Source organism: Chiloscyllium plagiosum, unplaced genomic scaffold, assembly GCF_037043375.1.
Source record: "Chiloscyllium plagiosum isolate Xiang-an unplaced genomic scaffold, Cpla_swu_hap1 HiC_scaffold_22, whole genome shotgun sequence".
In the NCBI taxonomy this organism is placed as follows: Eukaryota; Metazoa; Chordata; class Chondrichthyes; order Orectolobiformes; family Hemiscylliidae; genus Chiloscyllium; species Chiloscyllium plagiosum.
Window position 1 is genome coordinate 76,306,960 of NW_028270160.1, and position 4,955 is coordinate 76,311,914.

The window sequence follows — 4,955 nt, forward strand, 5'->3', positions numbered from 1 at the left end:
GAATAATTAATGACTTCAGAGTTAGGGATCCCCTGGGAAGAAGTGATTACCGTATGGTTGAATTAGAATACATATGGAGAGTGTGAAGACAAAATCTAATAACTGGGTCCTGTGCTTGAACACTGGGAATTACAATAGAATGAGAGAGAATCTGGATAAAGTAGACTGGAAACAAAAATTTTATGGTAGGAAGTTGATGAGCAGTGGAAGATTTGCAAAGACATTTTACAAAGGTCTATTCCAGTGAAAAGGAAGGACTGTATGAAAAGGCATACTCGGCAGTGGGTATCTGAGGAAAGTGATCAAATTAGACCATAAGACCATAATACATAGAAGTGGAAGTAAGGCCATTCGGCCCATCGAGTCTACTCCGACATTTAATCATGGCTGATGGGCATTTCAACTTCACTTACCCGCATTCTCCCTGTAGCCCTTAATTCCTTGTCACATCAAGAGGTTATCAATCTCTGCCTTGAAGACATTTAGCGTCCCAGCCTCCACTGCACTCCATGGCAATGAATTCCACACGCCCCACTCTCTGGCTGAAGAAATGTTTCCACATTACTGTTCTGAATTGATCCCCTCTAATTCTAAGGCTGTGCACACCGGTCCTAGTCTCCTCACCTAATGGAAACAATTTCCTAGAGTCCATCCTTTCCAAGCCATGTATTATCTTTTAAGTTTCTATTAGATTTCCCCTTAATCTTCTAAACTCCAATGACTACAATCCAAGGATCCTCAGCCATTCCTCGTATGTTAGACCTACCATTCTAGGGATCATCCGTGTGAATCTCCGCTGGACACGCTCCAGTGTCAGTATGCCCTTCTTGAGGTGTGGGGGTCAAAACTGGACACAGTACTCCAAATGGGGACTAACCAGAGCTTTATAAAGGCTCAGTAGCACATCGCTCCTTTTATATTCCAACCCGCTTGAGATAAATGACAACATCGCAGTCGCTTTCTTAATGACGGGATTCAACCTGCATGTTTACCTTTAGAGAATCCTCGACTAGCACTCCCAGATCCCTTTGTACTTTGGCTTTATGAATTTTCTCACCGTTTAGAAAGTAGTCCATGCTTGTATTCATTTTTCCAAAGTGCAAGACCTCGCGTTTGCTCACATTGAATTCCATCATCCATTTCCTGGACCACTGTCCCAAACTGTCTGAATCCTTCTGCAGCCTCCCCACTTCCTCAATACTACTTGCCTGTCCACCTAACTTCGTATCATCAGCAAACTTCATTGGAATGCCCCCAGTCCCTTCATCCAGACCATTAATATATAATGTGACCATGCAGGTAACCATGCCTGGGATCCAATTAACAACAACATGTCCAGCAGTAACTTTAGTGTAATTGCCGAATGGGCAGACTGTTCAATTCCAAGGAGTTATCCAAGCAACTCAGTCCTCAGTCACGCATTCCCCTCAAGTTCAGACTGTTCAGATTTCTACTATACTTGAAAATGAGGACTCCCAGGAATCTGTGGACAGCATGACTGACTCTCAGAAGCATAGAGAAATTCTATTGAGACGACCTTCATACAGGAAAATCCTGAATGAACTTTCTTCTGATCCCCCTAGTGTGCCAAGAAATCGATGAGAAATCAGAAGAAGAGACTATCTCAACCATTACTACAACGACGATGCAGACACCCATCCAGCGGACGAGCAGCAGACAATACATTGCTATCACACAGGTGGAGCAATTCAGCTGGCCAACAATGGTGCAGATGAAGTGCAAGGACTCCAGACACTAACAATGACCAACGCAGCTACAGCCAAGGTTGGAGCAGCCATTATACAGTATGCACAGAGCCCTGGTGGACCGCAAATCTTTGTGCCTGGCAGCCAAGTGCTTGTACATGGTGCTGCTAGAGATGTTCAAACCTATCAGATCCGTACAACTCCTACCTCCACTGCTGAGGAGGGAATGGTTATGGCATCTTCACCAGTCCTGCAAGACCAGATCCAAAATGCTGAAGAAACCACTCGTAAACGTGAGATCCGCCTCATGAAAAACAGGGAAGCAGCTCGAGAGTGCCTTCGCAAGAAGAAAGAGTATGTGAAATGCTTGGAGAATTGGGTTGCTGTTCTGGAAAATCAAATTGAAAGAGAAGGCGTACAAATTGATCAAAAACAGCATGAAACTAGAGCTTGGAAAATGTTAAAGGTCAACAGAAAGCCACAAAAGAGCTATAAAGAAAAGTAATATAGAACATGAGAAAAATAAACTAGCACCGACTATAAAGACAAAGAGCAAAAGTTTATATAAATATATATAATGAGAAAAGAATGGCTAAAGTAAATGTTGGTCCTTTGGAAAATAAGAAGAAGCATTTAGTTAAAGGGATATCACAGTGGAGGATACTAATATCTTTCCAGTAACGAGCAAAGAGACAAAGGTAGGTGAGGATTTGGAAACTATCATTATTACGGAACAGCTAGTTTTAGACTGTTTGGAGGTAATTGAGCTGACGATAGAAAAGTCTCCTGACCTTGATGGAATGCATCCCAGGGTACTAAAAGAGATGCCAGGAAAAATAGCAAATGCGCTGGCAGTAATTTTCCAAAATTCGCTGGACTCTGTGGCAGTCTCAGCAGGTTGGAAAACAGCAAAAGTGATGCCACTGTTTTAAAAAGGAGGTGGACAAAAAGTGGGGAATTATAAACCAGTTAGTTTATTCTCTGTAGTGGGAAAGATGCTTGGGTCTATTATCAAGGAAGAAATAGCAGGGAATCTCAATAGAAATTGTCCCATTGTACAGACACAGCATGGGTTCATGAAGGGCAGGTCATGCTTGACCAATCTTTTGGAATTCTATGAAGACATTTCAAGCAAGGTGGACAATGGGGACCCAGTGGATGTGGTGCAGCTGGATTTCCAAAAGACCATCAACAAGATGCTGTGCAAGAGGCTGTTGCATAATATAAGGGTGCATCGTGTAAGGGGTAGAAGATTGGTTTAATAATAGGAAGCAAAGTGTGGGGATAGATAAGTATTATTCTGGCTGGCAATCATTGATAAGTAGTGTGCCTCAGGGATCGGTGTTGGGACTGCAATTATTTACAATTGATACAGGTGATTTGGAGTTGGAACCAAATGTAGGGTGTCAAAATTTGCATGTGATACTAAGATGATTAGCGGAACAAAGTGAGTGGAGGACTGTGAAACTTTGCAGAGGAATATACATACATTGACTGAGTGGTAATGGTCTGTCAAATGAAATAGAATGTTTGCAAATATCAAGTTTATACTCTTTGGTTGTACTAATATTTAAAAATAAATAGTTGAATGTTAAAACGTTGCATCATTTGCTCTGCAGAGGGACCTAAGAACCCTTCTGCATGAAGGTTGGTCACCAGGTACAACAATCAGTTCAGAAAGTAAATGGAATTTTTCCTTCATTGCTGAAGGGATTGGGTTTAAAAGCAGAGGTAATGTTCCAGCTGCATTTGGATGCTGGTGAGGCCACACCTAGAGTACTGCATGTAGTTTTTATCTCCTTAGTTGAGAAAGGATGTACTGGCACGATAGGGGGTGCAGAGGAGGTTAACTAGGTTGACTCCGGAGTTGAGGGGGTTGGCTTAACAGAGACTGAGTAGATTGGGATTATATTCATTGGAATTCAGAAGAATGGAAACATATAAAATAATGAATGGAATGGATAAAATAGAAGTAGAGAGATGTTTCCATTGGCAGGTGAAGCCAGGACAAGAGGGCATCACCACAAGACTAGAGGCAGCAAATTTAAGACTGAATTGAGAAGGAACTTCTTGACCTCTACGGAATTCATTGCCCAGGGAAGTAGTTGATGCTAGTTCAGAAAACGTTTATAAAGCTAGGTTAGATTTTTTAAAAAAGTAATTAATTAATGGACATGGTGAGAACGTGGGTAAATGATTGTGTCCACGAAATGATCAGCCATGATCTTATTGAATGGCAGAGCAGGCTCGAAGGGCAGGACGGCCTTCTACTGTTCCTAGTTCTTATGTTATACATCCCCCCCTCGTTCGTGACTTGGAGGTGTTGGTGTTGGATTGGGATGGACAAAAGTAAAATTCACAGAACACCAGGCTATTGGTCAACAGGATTATTTGGATGCACTAGGTTTGCTGCTTCTTCATCAGGTGGTTTTGAGATGTTGTTGTCATTTTTAACTCTTTTAACTCATGAACAGCAACAAAAGCCACGAAGCAATCCGCATGCTCGAGCCAACAATGGGCTCCGGGTGATTGATGTCAGCGGCGGACCAATGGAAAGGCAGGGACAGAGCTGGAGGACCTGGCGGGGCAGTTGGTCCTCGGACCAATCAGAGTGAATGAGGGGCGGGACTAGACTATACCACGTGATCATCCTCGCGGTCTGTTCGGGATGTGTGGACAGAGGGCTGTTGGTAAAGACAGAAATAAACAGCAGCAAACGGGAGGGAAATGGTGTTGGTATGGTTTGAGAGGTTTTATAGACATTTGGTGCACATCGGAAAATACAAATTTGAAACTTAGTCCCGTTTTTGCAGTAAACGGGAAAATGCCTCATCCAGCGATTGACGCGAGTAAGCGCCGCCATCTTTATTCGGGGCAACGATTCACTGGACACGTGCAGCCGCCAGCTTTGTAGGGGGCAAAGTTCAGCGGAATGCATGTGCAGCCCTCTCTGGTAGAGAGTCATAGGGCAGGATTTACACAGAGCACATTCACACCCAGAGAAATGGATGTTTTTTTCTGGATTTGTTTCGTCATTCATTTAAATGATTTGGATGTGAATAGAGGCGGTACAGTTAGTAAGTTTGCAGGTGTCACCAAAATTGGAGGTATTGTGGACAGTGATAAAGGGTATCTCAGAGGACAATGGGATATTGATCGGATGGAACAATGGGCTGGGGAGTGGCAGATAGGGTTTAATTTAGATAAATGTGAGGTACAGCATTTTAGAAAAGCAAATCAGAGCAGGAC

At 42.9% G+C, this 4,955-nt stretch overlaps 1 pseudogene; it reads left to right on the forward strand.

Moving 5' to 3' along the window:
• Nucleotides 1–1,761: 1,761 nt before the first annotated feature.
• On the forward strand, nt 1,762–4,235 carry LOC122548183 (cyclic AMP-responsive element-binding protein 1 pseudogene; annotated as a pseudogene).
• Nucleotides 4,236–4,955: the final 720 nt, after the last annotated feature.